This window comes from Lycium ferocissimum, chromosome 10 (assembly GCF_029784015.1).
Source record: "Lycium ferocissimum isolate CSIRO_LF1 chromosome 10, AGI_CSIRO_Lferr_CH_V1, whole genome shotgun sequence".
Lineage (NCBI taxonomy): Eukaryota > Viridiplantae > Streptophyta > Magnoliopsida > Solanales > Solanaceae > Lycium > Lycium ferocissimum.
The window spans coordinates 56,330,644-56,353,125 of NC_081351.1; the positions used below are offsets into that span (position 1 = coordinate 56,330,644).

The following is a 22,482-nucleotide window of genomic DNA, read 5'->3' on the forward strand; positions in this document are numbered from 1 at the left end:
CATCCGTTTCCATATGCTACAACACGTCCAAAACATCCATAAAACATGTAAAGGAGGATAGAACCTACCTTCTTCCACTTGACTTCACAACTCTCTTTCTCGGCCAAGGTTCTCTTGCAAGAACGGATGGTTTTCTTGTTCCAACAACTACTCCACGTTGACGAGGGCCTTCTAATTAGTAGAGAGACAAGAAGAAAATAATTTTTCTCATCCATCCCCAAGGCATCCATTCGGCCAGCCATGGCCGAATGCCTTCTCCCCTTTTGCCTCTCTCTTGAATTTTCTAGAGTTGTGGAAAAAAATGAAGAATGGTCTTGCCTTGCCCTTACTTATACATATATATATATATATATATATATATATATATATATATAATTGCATGCACATGGCCGGTCATGTGCCAGCTTCTCCTTTTTTTTTTCTCCCAATTTTCTCAAATTTTCTAGATTTTTCTTTAAGTGGAAAAAAAGATGACTAATTCCTTGACTTGGTCATCCTTTGCCTACATATTTATGTATCTTGCAAATATAAGATGAACACATATCCCCTTTAATGGCTTGAATTAATTGGCCAACCATGGGTGGGACCCATGTCCACCTCACGGCCACATGGCCCCTTTGGCCACTTTATGAAATAATTTTTTTCAACTCTTAGCCCTTAATTTTCCTTATTCCAACTTTACCCTTAATACTTCATACCAATACAAAGATGAATATGCAACTTATGCATTCTAGAAAAAAAAATTATAACCTTGTCCCTAACTTTCCGCCACTAACTCGAAATATCCAAATGTACAAAATGCGAGGTATAACATGATTCACGATAAAGGAAGTGTCCACAACCATCTGAACAACTCTGTACCAGTGATAGAGAAGTCACCAGTTGGCGCTGATTTTCACACCGTTGAACTAGCCATGATAGATCATAGGGGAGATGATGAAGATACCCCTATGCGACTGATATGTAAAATGGTTGCTACAACTATGTTAGGAGTGGGTTTGAGACTGAGAAAGGTTTGGGAAAGAACTTACAAGGAATTAAAGAACTAGTGAGTATCAAAAATGCGAAATATCGATTTGGGGTTGGATACGAGCCATGTGAGGCCGAAGAAGAAGAAGAAGCAGAATATGGGCTGAGAGGTCTTGTTGAAATGAGAAAGCCATTCCCTCATCTATACCAGTCCTTCACAGTATGCCCATTGGGTCACAACAACGAAGATCCAGAAGAGGGTTTAAGGAGGCTGTTTTGGGAAGAAGAATTTATCGCCATCATTGAAGAATGCTTTGAAGCATTAGAGATTTGTCATACTGAACCTGGAGAAACAACAAGCGGATGGACTTCTACCCCGTTATTCACTCTGCGGTAGAAAGAATGCTCATTTTTCATAAAAAACAACGAAAGGCGGCTTTGAGGCCCGGCTTATCGCCTTTTCATGTTTTCTTATTTACGTGTTGTTTAATAACGGAAATGGCTCGATGTTCCATTCCGAGTCAGGACCATAGTTTGTATCACTCTTTTAAAATTTTAATGAAAACCCCTCAAAGTTTAAAATAAAGACAAAATCATTTTACTATATATATATATATAAACGCAGTTAAAATTGCTTTTACATGATTAATAACCGTGTTATTTTATTTTATAGTAATAATACAGAGGCCACAAATAATGTCATGACATGTTACGAAACAAGTAAAAAGACGACGAACAAAAATGACGATCAAGAAGAAGAGATAATCGAACCAAGGGTTGATAGATGTCGAAGAAGAATACGAGAATGGCATCAACGCCAAAACCTGCAGGAAACAGAGGGCAAGCAATCAGAAATGAAAAGTTGGTTCAGGAAACTAGAACAAGTGTGCATTTGACAGAAAATGAGAAAGAAGAGTACCGAAGCTTGCTGAAAGAATATGAAGATGTCTTCGCTTGGTCATACGCCGATATGCCAGCTTTGAGTACGAACATTATTGCTCATAGGCTGTCGATTCTTGAAGGGTTTGTCTCGATAAAATAAAAAATTAGGTAGCCTAAGCATGATGTCAGCATCCTAATTAAAGAAGAAGTAGAAAAACAGATTCAGTCATGAGTTGTTGAGATGACACCGAATATAGTCCCGGTACCAAAGAAAGATTGGAAACTAAGGATCTGTGTAGATTATCGCGATCTTAGCTGCGCTATCCCAAAGGATAATTTTCCATTCCCGAACATTCACATACTCATTGATAATTGCGCCAAGCATGAGGTGTAATCTTTTGTGGATTGCTACATGAGTTATTCTTCATCAAGAACGAAGAAAGAGGTCATGAGTTTCTTAGGAAAGTTGAATTACATCAGACGCTTCATCGCCCAGTCTACAGTGATCATAGAGCCAATCCTCAAACTCCTCAAGAAAGATGCTCCAACTAAATGGACAGAGGACTGTCAAAAAGCCTTTGACACAATCAAGAGATACCTGTCAAATCCACTATTTTGGTCCTGCCAAGGCCAGGAAGTCCTTTGCTGCTATACATGTCAATATCAGAAAATGCTTTTGGATGCATGTTGGCACAAAATGATGAAACAAGCAAGAAAGAGAGAGCCATCTATTACATCAGTAAGAAGTTCACACCCTGCGAATCCAGATATTCCTTTATGGAAAAGATGTGTTGCGCTCTAACTTGGGTATCTCAGAAGTTGAGAAATTATATGACTGCATACACGACCCATTTGATCTTAAGAATGGATCTACTAAGGTACATCTTTCGCCAGCCTATGCCCCTAGGGGAGTTGGCCAAATGGAAAATGTTGTTAAGTGAGTTCGACATTCAATACGTCGCGCAGAAAGCAGTCAAAAGGCAAACATTAGTAGATTTACTGGCGGGAAGTCTAGTAGATGACAATCCCGTACCCTTGTGGGCTTACTTCCCGGATGAAGAAATAATGACAATTGAATGTGAAGAAAGTGAAGATGAGTCAGGATGGAAAGTATACTTTGATGGAGCGATCAACTTTAAAGGATCGAGAATCGGAGTAGTCTTGGTTTCAGATTTGGGCCAATATTATCCGTTAGCAGCCAGTTTGAGCTTCAGTTTGCACTAATAACATAGCTGAATACGAAGCATGCATCTTGGGTCGATGTTTAGCCCTTGACATGGATGTGAAAGAACTTCAGGTAAGGCGACTCAGATTTGCTAATCCATCAGGTTCGGGGAGAGTGGACCACAAAAAATGAAAAGATCATACTATATATTGGACTTGTGCAAAGATTGGCAGATCGATTCTAAGAAGTCAAGTTCAAACACAGACCGAGAACCCAGAATGAGTTTGCTGATGCATTAGCAACAATAGCATCCATGATTCAACATCCCGACAAAGAGATATATTGATCCTTTCAAAATAAAAATCAGAGATCAACCAGGCCACTGTGCTTTTGTAGAGGCAGAGACTGATGGAAAACCTTGGTACACTGACATCAAAGTGTACTTGGAGAAAGGAGAATATCCCAAAGGAATAACCAATAACCAGAAGAAGGCTATCAGGAAGTTGGCGCATGGTTTCTTCCTCAATAAGAACGTCCTGTACAAAAGCATTCCAGATTTGGGATTCCTTAGATGTGTTGACTTTGTCGAAGGTACCAGATTGATTGAAGAAGTGCATGCTGGAACCTGCGGACCTCATACGAATGGGTTCGTGCTAGCAAAGAAAATCATAAGCACAGGTTATTACTGGATGACCATGGAGAATGATTGTAGCAAATTCGTCCAAAAATGTCACAAGTGTCAGATTCATGGAGATTCGATAAAGGTTCCTCCAACAGAGTTGAATGCTATGATGTCGCCTTGGCCATTTGCCGCTTGGGGCATGGATGTTATAGGGCCAATTGAGCTAGCTACGTCAAACAAATACCGCTTCATTTTGGTCGCCATAGACTACTTCACCAAATGGGTGGAAGCAGCATCTTATTCATCAGTAACAAAGAAAGTGGTCACAGATTTTGCGCGCAACAACATCAAATGTCTATTTGGCATTCCAGAATCAATCATAACAGATAATGGGGCTAATTTGAATAGCCACTTGATGAAAGACATGTGTGCATGCCCAAATCACTCATTGAATGTCACACCCTTAATCCGATAGGGTGTGATGGGCACCCGACTTGTCACACCCTTAATCCGAGTGCGTGACGGGCACCCGACCCTTACCTAGGCGGCCGAACTCGCCGACTCTCATAATACTCGTAGCCATACTGGGCCCCTTAACTAAAACATGAGTACAAACTGAAGGTTTTTCGGAAAACAACAAGCTTTACACTTTTTGAATCAAATAAACTTTCTAACATATAAAAATTATAATACAATGCGTGATAATACATCAGCTTACATAGCCGCATACATAACCGACATCTTAGACCCACGACACTGTCTGCAAAGTCTCCAACACGGAACCTGAAACCATAACACAATAATCTGACTCAAGATCCTTCGGAGAAAATGGAGTTTCGCTAATCTCGCCGGAACATCTTCTCGCTAATATCTTTTGCTCACACAGTGTACCACGCACGGCATGAAATGCAGCCCCCGAAGAAAGGGGGTCAGTACGGAATATGTACTGAGTATGTAAAGCATGGAAATCCAGAAAACGGGATTATAACCGAAATAAGGAGTACAGAAAATGTGCATAATAGTCAGAATACCGAAGTACATGTATCTGTAATACAAATAGTGCATAAAGGGTAGAAGATTTGATATAATCAACATAATGCTCAAAGTACTTAGCTTTCTTTTTGAAAACATTTCTCTACCTTCATATGTATGTAAAATAGAACATAGCATAGTAGCTGACATTAACCGATGTGGGATTCGCCTGAACCAATGTGGGATTCGCCTGAACCAATGTGGGATTCGCCTAAACCAATGTGGGATTCGCCTAAACCAGTGCGGAATGTGCCTCGCCACTGGGTTTGCCCCACCATTGGGTTTGTCCCACCATTGGGTTTGCCCCACCACCGGCTTCGAAACCAACATCATATTTCGAATACATGTATATGTCATATCATCATATTAAACGAATCATCATATTATCGATCGTCGATTATCATAGCATATGTCCTATGCGCGGCCCATAATGGACCCGGCGGACGGAACGTGGTCGCCCCCGCCTTGGGCGCCACAACTCATCATACTTCGGAAGTTTTCGATCTCCGTATCTCCGTCACACATCATACCATATAACCACGGTACCCGGCCAAAAGCTCGGCGTGCAGACGGACACATCATAACACCATAATATTAGTCGCTCATCATACTTCGAAGCTCATCATATACTGATTGTGCGCACGATAGTATCGGCCCGGACTCGGCGAAGGAAGTAACAAAGCGTACACGAGCGAGAATCGTGGGATCTATATGCCATTCACAACAATTACACGTACTTAACAATAAGCAAACGAATTATCATTTACAAGCCAATGGCATTAGTCAAATCAGATCTCTTCCGAATTCATAAACTATATCAACATTCCGCATGTTAACAATCATCATTTTCATCAATACAAGAAACTATATTAAAATCATATAAATTTGCCAAAACAGCCCGCAACACCACACCTTCAACATGAGTCATCAAACATTCATTCTCACCATATAATTCTCAACAACAATAGCCAAGAACACTAAATAAATTTGATTCATTCTTCCTTCACAAAGCACCACCATTAAGCCAACATACCCACCAACAAAAAACTTCATGGTTTCATTCATTTCTACACATTACAACAACATGCAACATGCTAAACAAATTTAATTCATCACCTATACAACGCATACCCACACACCATACCATAACACACACACACACGGCTACAACACCAACACACCACAATTTCATGAACTTCATTCATTTTTACATATCACAAATGTGCATACACACTATGAACCATGTAAAGAAGATTGAACCTCACCTTTTTCCATTCACTTCTCCTCGGCTAGGCTTGATGAAAATTGCGACAGCAAATGACTTTCTCGTTCCAACAACCACTCCACGTTGACGAGGACCTTCCAATTGACATGAAAGCTTGAAGAAACAATTTTTTTCATGATCAACATGATAGGGTACAGTTCGGCCAGAACTTGACCCTGCTGGCCGTTTTTCTCCTTCTTTTTCTTTCTTCATGTTTCTTGAATTTTCTAGTTGGACAAAAGATGAATATTTTGTCTTCCTTTTTCATCACATGCCTTTATATATATATATATATATATAGGGGTGTATGGCCGGTCAAGCCCCTCCATTTCTCTCCAACTTTCTAGAATTTTCCCTTAAGTTGCAAAAGATGACTTTTAGTCTTGCATAGTCATCTTTGTCTCTATGTGTATATATGGCCCCTAAAATATAAGTGGACACATAGCCCCCTTCATGGCTCACAACAATTGGCTAGCCATGTGTGGGTCCCACATGACCTCATGGCCACATGGCCATTCTTGGCTATTTCATGAAATATTTTTCCAACTTTTAGCCTCCAATGCTCTCTCTATTCCAAATTTACCCTTAATTCTCCATACCAATAAAAAGACGAACATGCAACTTATGCATTCTAAAAAAAATTATAGCCTTGTCCTTAACTTTCCGTCATTAACTCGGAATATCCGGATGTACAAAAAGGCGAGGTATAACATCCTTCCCCCCTTTAGAACATTCGTCCTCGAATGTTCAACTAGTCGTATAAGGTCTTACGCACCTCGGGGGAGCTCCCTTTTCATAGCTATTGCCATCCGTCATACTATCTCTTAAGCTATCCAATACCATTCTCTTTTCATGGGTCCACTTTCTGGCGTCGTGTCATTCAGGGTTTCCGCCAAACTTCTCACACTGCTTCAACACCATCCTGACCTTTATCTGCTTATTGCCAGTTTTCCGACCTTACTAACTTGTTTCCATAAGGGGGGTCTCATTTTCAGCTTAGGTGTCCATATCAAACATATTACCGTGTCCATTTTTCCTATCTTATTCTTGCATTTCTCTCACCCGCTTCCCCCCTTTTGGGGTGTACTTATACCATCATCCGTTCATACCTTGCCCCATATCCTTTCTCCCGTCCATATCTATCTCTTATTCTGCACACGGGGAATCTTATGCTACCTTTGTGCCATTCAGAACATACTACCCCTACACAATCCTTCTCTCAGTCTCAAAACGTATTCTGTTCATCCATATTTTCCTATACCATTCCAGTCATTTTCTAGCATTCATTCCACTTTGTTTCTCATCTTTCCATAACTTGACCTTTCACAGTCCCGTCGCTTATGGCACTCGTGTCCTCAGTTATACGTCATAACCTATTACTACACTGTTGTCCCACTTCCTTCTTATTTCCCCTTTTCCGTTAACTCTTTCTCCTTACTGACCTGATCCGCCCTGTTCTACGCGTCCTCTTAAGATTCCTGGCCACCCCGCATACTCTAATTTTTCTTAGACTACTCCAGTTTCTCATTTGCTTCTTTCGTCTGAATTTGTAAGATTTTCAGAAAACTTCCCAGGGGGGTCACCCATCCCAAAATTTCTCTCACTCCAGCACGCTTAACCTTGAAACTATAATGAAATACGATGCTGTAGCGCTACTATAATCGGGTCCACCTCACCACACGACCTTCAGCACACAATATTAAGTAAGTCGGAATCTTAACATATTCCCAAAATGCCCTTACAACACATCCCGGCAGCTGTCTTATCAATACATTCCTATTCATCCCCATTCTTTTTTTTTTCCTTCATACCCTTGTCTTAATCATACCACTTTATCCAAACCTACCAGTCCTTCCAAAGTCATCTCTTAATGTCACAAGTCCGTTCCAAATTCCTTATTACCATATCCCCGTCGGCCTCTTGTTTACTATTATCACCAACTCCTTGGTTAACTTATTCCTAGAGGGCAGCCATACTCGTAGCTCAGTCGACTCCCATCGTTACTATTAACACGACTCTCTTTTTTTTTTCTTTTTTTTCAAAACACATTCCAAACTTACATCTCATTTCCGTATTATTTCTAGAAAAATTTCGGCAGAGTTTCCTCTGTATTTCTAACTATTCCAAAACCTGCACGCAGGAAATACCAACAGGGCCATCATCATACATACATATCATATCATATCATATCATATCGTATCGTATAATAGCCACACAGGGCTCTCAATATTCATAAAAGTCCGAAAATATTAGATTTACCTCATATGCTCAACACGGCTACACGTGTCACACTTTCTTGCTTACCTTCCTTTTCAGTTTTCAACTTCGCATTTCAATCGCATGCCAATACCTTACTTGACATATATCTTTCATACCTTGGCTTACCTGCATGCCTTGTAGTTTCCAACATCACTAATCATTTTCTTCGATCAATATTGCATTCTCCTGAAATCAAAAGTTAGTATCGAAAATCTAATTTCCTATGCCTTGGCTCTATGGCACGATCTAAGATGTCAAAGAAGAGCAACCACCCTAGATGCCCCGTAGCCTCCTATTTATAAATATGGCCGGCTTCACACCATAAACAGGACTCTACCGGACCCGACTTTGCAGACAACCCCTAGGACGAACTGCTCTGATATCAATTTGTCACACCCTTAATCCGATAGGGTGTGATGGGCACCCGACTTGTCACACCCTTAATCCGATAGGGTGTGATGGGCACCCGACCCTTACCTAGGGCCGGGCGAACCCGCTGACTCTCATAATACTCGTAGCCATACTGGGCCCCTTAACTAAAACATGAGTACAATGCAAATTTTTCGAAAACAACATAGCTTTACACTTTTTGAATCAAATAAACTTTCTAACATATAAAACTTATAATACAATGCGTGATAATACAACGGCTTACATAGCCGCTTACATAACCGACATCTTAGACCCATAACACGTACGCAAAGTCTCTAACACGGAACCCGAAACCATAACACATATATATATTGACTCGGCAAAGACCGAGAAAATGGAGCTCGCCAATCCCGCTGGAACATCTTCTCGCTAATATCTTTAGCTCACACAGGTGTACCGCGCGGCATGAAACGACCCCGAAGAAAGGGGGTCGATACGGAATATGTACTGAGTATGTAAAGCATGGAAATCCAGAAAACGGGATTATAACCGAAATAAGGAGTACAGAAAATGTGCATAATAGTCAGAATACCGAAGTACATGTATCTGTAATACAAATAGTGCATAAGGGGTACAGAAGACGGATATAATAAACAGAATGCTCAAAGTACTTAGCTTTCTTTTGAAAACATTTCTGTCTCATATGTATGTAAAATAGAACATAGCATAGTAGCTGACATTAACCGATGTGGGATTCGCCTGAACCAATGTGGGATTCGCCTAAACCAATGTGGGATTCGCCTAAACCAGTGCGGAATGTGCCTCGCCACTGGGTTTGCCCCACCATTGGGTTTGCCCCACCACCGGCTTCGAAACCAACAGATCATATTTCAGAATACATGTATATGTCATATCATCACATTAAACAGAATCATCATATTATCAGATCGTCAGATTATCATAGCATATGTCCTATGCGGCCCATAATGGACCCGGCGGATGGAACGTGGTCGCCCCTCCTGCCTTGGGCGCCACAACTCATCATACTTCGGAAGTTTTTATATCTCCGTATCTCCGTCACATATCATACCATATAACCACGGTACCCGGCCAAAAGGGGCTCGGCGTACCGGACACATCATAACACCATAATATTAGACGCTCATCATACTTGAAGCTCATCATACTTGGATTGTGCGCACGATAATACCGGCCGGGGCTTGGCGAAGAAGTAACAAAAGCGTGCACGAGCAGAATCGTGGGATCTATATGCCATTCACAACAATTACACGGACTTATGAGAATAAGCAAACGAATTATCATTTACAAGCCAATGGCATTAGTCAAATCGATCTCTTCCGAATTCATAAACTATATCAACATTCCGCATGTTAACAATCATCATTTTCATCAATACAAGAAACTATATTAAAATCATATAAATTTGCCAAAACAGCCCGCAACACCACACCTTCAACATGAGTCATCAAACTTTCATTCTCACCATATAATTCTCAACAACAATAGCCAAGAACACTAAATAAATTTGATTCATTCTTCCTTTACAAAGCAACCACCATTCGGCCAACATACCCACCAACAAAAACTTCATGGTTTCATTCATTTCTACACATTACAATAACCAACATGCTAAACAAATTTAATTCATCACCCTATACAACGCACACCCACACACGGCCATAACACACACACACGGCTACAACACCAACACACCACAATTTCATGAACTTCATTCATTTTTACATATCACAACATGCATACACTCCTATGAAACATGTAAAGAAGATTGAACCTCACCTTTTTCCATTCACTTCTCCCTCGGCTAGGCTTGATGAATTGCGACAACAAGCGGTTTTCTCGTTCCAACAACCACTCCACGTTGACGAGGACCTTCCAATTGACATGAAAGCTTGAAGAAACAATTTTTTTCATGATCAACATGATAGGGCTGGTTCGACGACAACCACCCTCTTGGCCGTTTTTCTCCTTCTTTTCTTTCTTCATGTTTCTTGAATTTTCTAGTTGGACAAAAGATGAATATTTTGTCTTCCTTTTTCATCACATGCCTTTATATATATATATATATATATATATATATATATATATATAGGGGTGTATGGCCGGTCAAGCCCCTCCATTTCTGTCCAACTTTCTAGAATTTTCCCTTAAGTTGCAAAAGATGACTTTTTGTCTTGCATAGTCATCTTTGTCTCTATGTGTATATATGGCCCCTAAAATATAAAGTGGACACATAGCCCCCCTTCATGGGTCACAACAATTGGCTAGCCATGTGTGGATCCCACATGACCTCATGGCCACATGGCCATTCTTGGCTATTTCATGAAATATTTTTTCCAACTTTTAGCCTCCAATGCTCCCTTATTCCAAATTTACCCTTAATTCTCCATACCAATAAAAAGACGAACATGCAACTTATGCATTCTAAAAAAAATTATAGCCTTGTCCTTAACTTTTCGTCATTAACTCGGAATATCCGGATGTACAAAAGGCGAGGTATAACATTGAAATTCAACCGCATATCCGCCACAAATGAATTGAACTGTGGAAGCCGCTAACAAAAATATCAAGAAAATCCTCAGAAAGATGATTGATAACTATAAAGACTAGCATGAACAACTTCCGTATGCGTTACTGGGATATCGTACTACTGCCAGAACTTCAACTGGGGCCACTCCGTACCTGTTGGTGTATGGCACTGAAGTAGTAATACCAGCCAAAGTAGAAATCCCATCACTTCGAATAATATAAGAAGCTGAATTGGACGATGTGGAATGGATCCGCAAGAGGTATGAGCAATTTGCTTTGATAGATGAAAAGCGAATGATTGCTGTTTGTCATGGTCAATTGTACCAACAAAGAATGGCGCGAGCTTTCAACAAGCATGTAAGAACCAGGGTGTTTCAAATTGGGCAATTGGTGCTCAAACGAATATTCCCTAATCAAGAAGAATACAAAGGAAAGTTCACATCACACTGGCAAGGCCCCTATATGGTGCAAAAAGTATTGTCAAGAGGAGCCGTAGTACTTGCTGAAATTGATGGTCAATAGTGGCCAAAAGCAATAAATTCAGATGCCATCAAGAGATACTACGTGTGAAGGAGAAGACGACTGTGGAGATTCAGAGTTTTTGTACTTTATGTTGCTTTAATTACGTTTCTTTTGCATGTAATTCTGCATTTTTAGAAAAAACCAAAACCATGTACGAACCACGCAAGGACCTGATTCCCTATACTTATAAGGGGATACGTAGGCACTTTTTCAAGCTCGGTCGCTTTAACCAAAAATCCAAAATTATGTATGTTGAACTACGTTATGACCTGATTCCCATTTTGGGATACGTAGGTGCTCTTTTGAGTTCGGTTTCAAAAAAAAATTCAATATGTTTACCTCGAACTACGTTTCGATCTGATTCCCGAAACGGGATACGTAGGATCTCTCCTAAGCTCGGTCATTCCAACAAAAATTCCCAATAAACATTAGGAAACCTCAGAAATGATTTAGCAAGAGAAAGATAAAGGTAACCCCACAAGGAAACTGGGGTAGAATTTTTGAGAAAGATCTCAAAAATTCATCAAGTGCGGTGAAATCAAGAAAAGATAAGTACACGCCTACACTGGGGCAAAATTTTTGAGAGGATGTCAAAAATTCCTTCGACATAGCGAAACTTGAGTTGGCACAAAGACGTACACAAACTGGGGTAAAATTTTCTAAAGGGATTCAAAAATTTCACAAGTCAATATCAAAAAGGATGAAAGAGACGGATGACCTTGTTTGAGTAACCACTGTCATGACATTAAAAAGGCGTGTGTAAAATATTATGTTCAAAACGTATATAATATACCAAAGTATGCATATGTTTTCCAAAATCATCACCAAAAAACTTTTCAACTCTGCTAGAAAAATAAAAGATTTCAAGGAAAATGCGCATCCTTTCCTGCCAAAATGTGAAAGGAAGAAGTCCGTGCACAGGGAGAGCGGTCGACCATATAGGAAACTGACAAATTTTTCTGTGGATGCAAGAACAATGAAGCGTGGATATTTTACACTAACTCGCTTGCTAGAATGTTTAAAACAGGGTAATTACAACCAGCCAAGTGAAGAAGAAGTGTCAAGGAATAGCAGCGCAAATGAGTGTACAAAAGGGTAACGAAGCCCTCCCCAAGTAAAGTTTACTTTACGCTGATAAGTTTGTTCATTTTGTAGAGCATGAAGATTTTTTACAAAAGAAAATCTTTAAAGAATACAAAAAGATATAATCACGGGACCAAAAGCTGGATCTCCACTAAACAGTATTATATCAAGGTGTTGAGACCCCGGCCTAGACATGGCATGGCTTGCCTTGATACATTGGCTGAGTGGACGTCTAAAAATCTAAAAATTTAAAATGACGCATTGATATCGGTATTGAAATGTTGTATTCACAATCGAGTCTAGTCCTTTTGGAAGATGTGAATCCTATCGACGGGCGGGTATTCTTCCCCGGAGTCAAAAAAGGAAAGTCCAAGTCTTGCCACCAATGTAAGCTTCATTCCTCAAAATGATGATATGGATTAAATGACTACGTGCCGAAGGGGCTGAGTCGTCATCCATATATATAGCCAAAAATAGGTAGCATAATTCCTAGGTTGATGTCCGCAATCGTTGAAATACGAATATAATTCCTACATCAAGATTTGCGGTCGCTATCGCAGTCTATTTCAAGTTAACGTAATCATGGTTCAGGGATAGTGGTAGTCATGAGAAAAGGCTCCGCTTTTGAATATGCAGGAGTTAACTTGAAAATTCTGACTAAATGTTGTAATTCTTGATACAGAGGTTAATAGTCATCATGAAAGGAATATGATACTGCACTTTGATGTCCAGTCTACATTTGGGTATTTGTGACTATAAGTGATATAGTCTGAACCTGGTATACCGTGAGCTTCTTATGAGGATAACGATGCAGTCGACACCAGATTTGTGACAGTCACCGCGATATGTGAAAATGATATGAGTCCAAATTTTTAAGAGTGGCGGATGTTATAAGAAACAAAAATGACCCCACACTTAAAAACACGTTTTTCATCAGCAACATCTTGCTTACAAAAATGACAACTGGACTGGGCTATGTAGGTTCACAGAAATACGGTATAGCCCGACACAGATCCCAACAGAAGTTATCATTGAATGATGAAAACATTTAAAAATGATGAAAAAGAGCCGATCAAAGTATCGTGATTATTACTAGAGTAGATTATTTTTTCAAAAAATACCTGAAAAACACACACTTACAGGAGAAAAAAAGAAGACGGACAAGCATTTGCAAAAAGATGGACATAATATTGGAGGATGACTTCAATGTCAACAAAATGGCAAAATGCCATTCAGGTATAACTACATTAAAATCAAAATTTTCAAAAACTAACACGCAGGGCTCAGCATTTGGAGATGGCTTAAAGCTACTGAGATAGGAAGCAAGAGCCAGACTCAAGACATGCGAAGCGAACGTGAAACTTTTTCTTGGGAAACCGGTCAAAAACTGTGTACGAGAGTCAAGCTTTCTACACCAGAGATTGGAGATCACTTCAAACGTAACCACTAATAAGTCTTTTCCAAAAACCGCCTCCGGTTCGGGTTTTCAACCAGAACTATATCAATATTAGGTTTGTTTTGAAGCTAATATTTTAAATTTGGAAGTTTTAAATTTTACTTGCCTGAATAACTATTTTTATGCGCGTATTTTAATACTTAGTTTTATTTTAACTTAAAATGGAGGAGGGGTTGAATTTAACTCTTTTAAAACTATAGGGAGAGAACTTATTAAAAAATAGGGGGTGGAAGTTTATTTAAATAAACATTCCAGAACCCCCCCCCCCCAATTTTTCATTTCCCACCCGACCTCTCTTCGTCTTCCTTGAGATGATAATGACGACTGACCTAGGGTTTCATCACGATTTGATTATAGCCTTCTCCATGGCCATTTTGGGCTTGATTTTTGGGGGTTTTTATCGTCATCTGTTGTTCTATCGATTAACAGGTTAATTCAATTAAAATTCGTATTTTTGTTCCTAAAATCAATTAGTTTTAGGGTGTTACTCAGGCTATGTTCGTAGTATGGTTGCCAAGGGCGGGACCTAGAGTCCTTGGCCATCTTGTGCACCCTACCACACGTGAACATGACCTAGGGGAAATTCCTTAGAAACCCCATCCGATTTGAGTACGATTTTAAAGATTCCTATCTGTTTAGTACTATTTGTTACCGTTTGATTTGTTTTTTTTTTCCTATGTTACTATTCGGTTAATTTCAGAATTTTTATGGATTTTTGAGTTGGATATTTTTCACAATTTGGCTGGATTTTTGTTTGTATGTGTGAGGTGTATAATTTCTGATTGGATAATGGTACTATCTGTACAATTTTATTACAAAATTCCCTTACCCTATGTTGGATTTTTGAAAAATTTGAATTTAAGGTGGGAAAATCTATTTTGATGGAAGGGATATAGCTTTTTTATCCCTAAAACCTACTGGGAATTGATATAAATAATAGGTCTTGTGACCATTTTAGGGGACCAAATTTTTCTTCTGCTAAAAAAACTCTAAGTACAAAAATCCTACTACACTAGGGAATATATATACTATATATATTATATATACTACACTAATATACAAAAAAACAAGACTAGATACTATCTTATAAAGTTAAAACCATTCCAAAGAATACAATTTTCACTAAAGATTGCAAAAAAAAGCTGTTTTAAGGACTTTGTTGGTGTTTGGTGTTGAAGCTTGATCCAATCCCTCCTTTGATCTTTTGGTTGCCCCATAGAAATGTACTAATAACTTCCAAATTTTTTCCATATTTATTGTTTTCAATTTGTTTGATGCATTGTCTGCCTTTATGTGATTCTAAAATCATTTCAAGATTTCATTTAAGGAACTTAGTGTTTGTGTCTATTTATATGTGATTTTTTTTACCTATTGGTACAAGTCTTGGTTAGTTACTGTTTCATTGAAAGTTTAAGGCTGCCATGATGTAATATGGGTGTAATGAAGTTTAAAAGAGGAACAAAAAGTTTCTTCGGCAATTAACTATTTAAGTATCAAGGTTTACTAAGTTTAAAATGAGTTATGTGTTTACTTTGGATCTTGTTTATTGCCTCATATGTTAGTTTTAAAGGCTGGAGGAGAACCTCTTATATTCTTCTTTGAGACAATCAGTTGCTATTTTCTGTGTTTCCTGCTGTTGGATGGTTCTTAATAGAGTATGGATTGCTTGGTTGGTTTTTGTGAGTGACTGTCATATGTTTATGATCTAAACTGCTTAAAGCTCTAAAGTAAGCCTGATTCTTGTATGCATTAATCATTAGTTAAATCTTAGTCAAAAATGGTAATTGGAAAGTGATAGGAGCATCTCTGAGATGGTTAAGTGATCATCAAATGAAACTGTCTTCAAAAGAATGAAATTAAGGCTTTATTCTTATTTTTTTTTTCCGAAAAGAATTTGTTCATGTGCACCCCTGTTTCTTTCTGAATCTGCCTTATGTGATAACTTCCTTGACCTCCTAGGACTACTTAAGATGGAGAGAATAACTCTGAAAGATCAACATATTATGCTTATACTCTTATTCATGTATATTTGAACTTAAAAGGTGTTAAACTCCTGCCTGTTTGATATCATGGATGTTAGAATGTGTTTTCATCTCTTTAGGATTATTTTCTTTCCAAACCTATGAAGAGTGACTTCCTAAACACTTGATTCTCTCTTACTTGACTTGAATAACATGCTAAGACTATAAGAAAGTGATTCTTTGCCTGCTTTTATAACTATTTGTTTTATTGGATATGTCTTTGACATTCTGTAACTTGGCTAGACATCTGAAAGTTGGGAATGACTTTATACACTTGTTTAAGGGACACTAGGTTGGTTAAATGTTAACTGGAGACTCTAAAAAGAAGAATTTGTTAAAAAATAAGAACTGGATAGGTCTCTAATTTGTCTAACTAGTTTATTAGAAGGATTTGAATATCTTTGGTCTTGTGTGTGTATTAATCTTCCACCTGAGCCATTGCTGGTAGGATCTGATGAGAATGCCTTGGCCAGACAAGTTCTAATTATCCTCTTTATTTTCCATATCATGTTGACACTCACTCATATAAAAACTAGAGTCTACTCCCCTCTTGTTGGTCAGTTACCTAGGTTTGTTGTTGTATTCTGTGAGATTTATTATTGGTTGTGAAACCAGAGTTGGGAACCTGATAAATGTTTCATCTTGAAATACCCTCTAAAGGTTGTTGTGAAGTTGAAAATGATCTTAAAACCTAGAATTACTTCTTGTTTAAGATTCTGTGTTGCCTTATTTGCTTTGAATTTGATCTAAACCTTGGCTTATCAAGCTCATGTTGAGCTCATCTTCGTAATCTGAGACTGTTGCCCTTCTTATTTGTCACATAAACTTGCAAAAATGGTTTCAAATCTTCTTTTAAAAACTGGTATGTTGAAGACTCTCCCTTTTTCCTAAAAACTGTTTACTTGAACTTGGAATGTTGATATGGAAACTCTGTTAGTTCCAAGAATCTTTAAAAGGTATTTTTGACTTTCTTGTTCTTGACTCTGTGACTTTAAAATATTTAGGAGAAGGGTTGTCTTGTGGTTGTTATTTGTTTGGCTTACATTGTGAATTGCCCCTCTAGAATGCTATCAGTTATTAGAAGTCTAAAACATGATTCCTTGAATTTACCTATTTAAATTATAAGGCTAATAAGTGGCATATTTGTTTAAAATAAGGGCTTTAAAGACCGGTGACTTGCCTTGTTAGTTTTTTTTTTTTTAGGATATTTGAAGTCTGAATATTGTATGGATGTTGATTCTGTTACTTTTGAGGATTTTTCCAAGAGGAATAAAGGAATAGGAAGTATGAGGAGGTTGTCTTTCTTGATTGGTTTGTGATTTGCTTCTGATAGTAGCATTGTTCATAGTTTGCTTGGTTTTCTTGGTCTAACATTGTTATCTAAATGGGCCAAGTATAGGGAGCATGAAACCTAATATAACGATAAACGTAGGATTCTTTTTCCCATCCTTTCTATTTGTGTTATTGTTGAAACTTGTTTCCTATGTCCCTTGCTTACTGTTGAACTATTCTATGCTTTAACAAACTAATGTTTAGCCATTTATGTGCTTTGGCCTTAGCTGTGTGCTCACTATAGACTACCTATTACTGTTTGCTAGTATGACTTCTACCATGGCTTTCCTTATTTGAACTAAGACATGTCTGAGGAGATGTTTGAACTCAGAATAGTGCCATGAACCTATCCTAGCCATGGTTTAAACCCTTGTGGGATCTGTAACTGCTTTCATATGAGTTTTTCCTATCATTTGTGACCTGCCATGACCACTCTTTATGGCTTAATGAGACTCTGTTTGCTCCTACAGTTGATTTGGACCAGTTTGTTTAAGTTCTAAGAACAAGACTGAGTATAAACCATTAGGCCCTGTCAGTGTCTTCCATGAGGTTATTCATATGCTAAGATGATTCTTGTGTTGAGTTGAGACTTTAGTGAATTATGATTGAACCTAAGCTAGAATTTGAGAACCTGGGAAGTCTTTTAAATCTGTGACTTATGCTGCTTGACATCTGGACCTGCTGGGTTCAAACTGACTTAGAAAATAACTTTAGACTTTGAACTTGTTTCTGTGACATCTTATTTTTGTAAAATAATAAGAATTGAAATGTCTCCTACCACTAGTTTGATTTGTCAACTGTTTGAGTGAGTTTTCAAAATCTAGTTTAGAAACTGAAGAATATTGAGACTAAACTAGTCATTTCCCATTTTTACTTGAATCTTGTCCTGTGCTAATCATAATCCTAGGTGATAATTCCCCTCTATATCATTGTTCTTCACTAAAGACTGCTTTAAACTTAGATTTTGCACAACTTGTTTGGTTTTGAAATTGCTTGGTTCCTTTCCTATGCTGGTTGACATTCATGCTTTGAGCTTGTTGTTTATCAGTTTTAAAACTATGATTAGCTTTAGTTGTTCATTCAACCTTGCTAGAACATGAGTTTAGGGGGGTTGTGGATCTCTGTTTAGACTTGGGGTTCCCTGGTATCAGAGCAGTTCTGTCCTAGGGTTGCCTGCAAGCCGTGTCTAGCAGAATCCTATTTATGGGTATGAAGTCGGCCACACTTATAAACAGAAGGCTGCAAGGCATTTAGGAATGATTGACCTTATTTTCTCATCTTAGATCGTGCGATGAGAGCCAAGTCATAGGAAATGGAATTCCTTGTACTAACCCTTTATTTCAACGGAACAATGGTGTTGAAAAAAAGAAGTGGATGATGATATTGGGATTACAGAGGTAAGTCACTTTGCTGAAACTACGTCATCAAAATGTGCATCTTCTATGAGAATGAATTGGTTAGAATCAAGATAATAAGCTGATTGTATAGTAAAGCAGGGTAATTAGTTACATGTATAATTTAATGATAAGTTCAGCTGTAAGATTGCAGACGACAGAAGTTGAAGGAATCAGTACAGAGGTAAGTAATGGTAAAAAGGATTATAAGTCAGATATGGTAAGAATGTTGCAAGTATTATTGAAATGTATAGCCAATGATTGGAAGAGAAAGTGACCAGGGAAATATAAAAGGACAATTGATAAAAGTTCAAGTATATTCCAAGTTGCGACGCATGAGGTAAGTGTTAGAATATGTAATTAGTAAAATATATTTTGTAATATTTTGTAATCTTCTATTTTAGGATAGCATATGTTAGTATTATTTAGTGAAATTAGTTCCTAATTTGTAGCCTACAATTATGTTGTAAATCATGTATATCAACCCATTCATGGGAACAGTTATTCAAGGAAAACATTCTCTTACATGGTATCGGACTAGGTTCTCCTAAAAACCCCAGCATCCTAAAACCACCACCCATCAGCCAACCCCCCCCCCCCCCCCTTGGCCCGACCCCTCCCCCCACCCTCTCTCTTCGTTTTCCTCCTCTTCTCCATGGCCGACACCTCAAGTTGCATCCTGCGACTACCGTCACCAATATCAAATCATGCATTCCTATTGTGTGACTACGAAGGAAGCCAATACAATAAACGGGCTACCCTCTTCAAGCTCCATTGTCGTGCCAACTTGGTGATCGACCATATCCTACCCTCCTGCCTCTCCCACCGTGCCACCAAGCTCTTGTGTGTAGCCGAGAAACTTCTTGCTAAGGCCCTATGGAACGCAATGGATGACATTGTTCGACGAATGGATTTATGGCACCATATCCAATGATGCTTCTTAACACGATCATTCATCCGAGGACACCGCCGCCGAGGCTTGGGACCGCCTTGTTCATCTTTTTCGGGACAATAAATCGGCTAGGCTCTCGCTCTTGATGCGAAGTTCACCAACACCAAATTGGTGGATTTTCCGAATGTGAAAGCATACCGCACCGAGTGAAAGTTCTTGCGTACAACCTTGCCAACGTCGGTCACAAAGTTTCCGACGAACGACTTGTGCTTCGCCTTCGCGAGGGTTGTCGGAGGAATATAAGACTTTTCGCACAACGGTGCGATCACAGTACTCCTCTCCCGTCTTTTGACGTTGTCCGGTCGATGCTTGAGCTTGAGGAAGATAGCCATGCGGAGGACGCCATTCACGACGCGGCTCAACCGCTTTGCTCTTGTTTCCCCACAATGTTACTCCTCGACATTTCTCAGGTAATGGACAGCCCCATAATTCTGAAAATAACGCCAACAATCGTGGAACTTCGCGGAGATCGTGGCAAGAAAAACAACCGCGGTCGCGGCCGGCGGCAACCGCAACAACGCGGTGGCGGCGGTAATGGACAAAACGCGGGGCGGCCCGCGCACCGCGCACGGCCGCCGGCCGGCGGCAGCAGGGCCTCGCTGCCCCGTCGTGGTATTATCCGCCGCCATGGGCGGCTTGGGGGCCACGGCCGTGGGCCACCCCACCTTGTCCTGATCTACGGCGGGATGGCGGCCGGCCCAAGTGGCGGCGACAACCACGTCCGGCTCCCTCGCGGCGGGGAGTTCTTGGTCCTCGTCCTCCCGGTCGTTCTCTCGTCGGCCTCGTCATCACATGGCGGGTATGCGCCCGCATATTGATCAAGCTATGCACACAATGTCGTTGAATCCGCCCGATGACGAGGAATTGGTACATGGACACCGAGCCACATCTCATATGACCAACTCCCAAGGTACTCTCTCGTCTTATTATCAATTGAGCAAAAATAATGGCATTGTTGTTGGTAATGGTAGCATGATTCCAATTCGTGGTTATGGTCAGGCTTCCCTTCAAGTAAATCCCTCTTTAAAACTGAAAAATGTCTTACATGCACCTAAACTCATCAAAAACCTTATTTCTGTTCGTAAATTTACTATAGATAATATGGTTTCTGTTGAATTTGATCCCTTTGGTTTTAATGTGAAGGATTTACAGACGGGGAGCAAACTCATGAGATGTGAGAGTTCGGGTGATCTTTATCCATTCTTCCCAAATTTTCGAGCCATCTCGCCATTCGCACCATCTGCTTTTAGTGTCATCTCTCCTCATATCTGGCACTCCCGTTTAGGTCATCCAGGGGATGTTATTCTTAGTTCTTTACGTAGTAGTAATTTGATTGAATGTAATAAGGCTCGAAACAATGTTTGTCATTCTTGCCCTCTGGGGAAATTAATTAAATTGCCTTTTTATGACTCTTTCAACTACTACTATGCCCTTTGATATTGTTCACGGTGATGTATGAATTTGCTGTTCTTAGCTCATCCAGTCACAGATATTATGTTTTATTTCTTGACAATTACACAAATTTTCTTTGGACTTTTCCAATCAAAACAAAGTCCCAGGTTTATGATGTTTTCTTGTCGTTCCGGAATTTCATTCGCACTCAGTTTGAAAAAGAAATCAAAACTTTTCAATGTGACAACGGGCGTGAATTTGATAATGGTCCTTTTCATAAATTTTGTGAACAAAACGGGATGTGTTTCCGCTTTTCTTGTCCCCACACTTCACCCTAAATGGTAAGGCGGAACGGAAAATTAAATCCATAAACAACATGGTTCGTACACTCCTTGCCCATGCATCTATGCCCCCCTCCTATTGGCATCACGCTTTGGCCATGGCCACGTACCTACACAATATTCTCCCTTCTAAACTCTTAGCATATAAGACACCCACTCACATTCTTTATCAAAAGAATCCATCCTACTCTCATCTTCGAGTTTTTGGTTGTCTATGCTTTCCTCTCTTTCCACCACAAATTCATAAGCTACAATCTAGGTCCACTCCATGTGTCTTCCTAGGATACCCTTCCAACCATCGGGGTACAAATGCTATGACTTATCGAGCCGAAAAATAATCATAGCTCGGCATGTGTGGTTTGATGAAAATTCCTTTCCTTTTTCACAAATGCATACTCTATCTCCTACCTCATATGATTTTTTGGATGATGATAATTCCCCATTGAGAATCCACTTGTTGCATGACCAGGCCGCTGCTTCCCCAATACAGCCCCCTCCCTCTCGTGCAACCCACCACCCGATCTCCCCTACCTCTTCTCCTTCATCGCCGACTGCCCAGCAGTCCGCCTCCACTGCCCCCACGGCAGTTCCCCCGCTGCCAGCCCTTCCCTCTCCCACACTGCCCCACCACGGCAGCAGCCCCCTCCCTGCCAGCCACCCACCCATGCATCGCATGACTACACGTAGTCAACATGGGATTTTTAAGCCCAACTCAAAGTACCATAATCAAGCCTTAAGTGTCACCACCAATTCCATCTCCCCCATTCCTCGGAATCCCGTTGGTGCCCTTAATGATCCGAATTGGAAGAATGCTATGCAAGATGAATATAATGCTCTTATTGATAGTAAGACTTGG

General features: G+C 39.7%; 1 long non-coding RNA gene across 1 annotated transcript; it reads left to right on the plus strand.

The window, feature by feature from the left end:
• The first annotated feature begins 20,773 nt into the window (after positions 1 to 20,773).
• LOC132032417 (uncharacterized) lies at positions 20,774 to 21,306 on the plus strand. The gene is made up of 2 exons (XR_009408441.1): positions 20,774 to 20,803; positions 21,037 to 21,306. It is a non-coding gene; the product is annotated as an uncharacterized LOC132032417 (long non-coding RNA).
• The last annotated feature ends 1,176 nt before the right edge of the window (positions 21,307 to 22,482 follow it).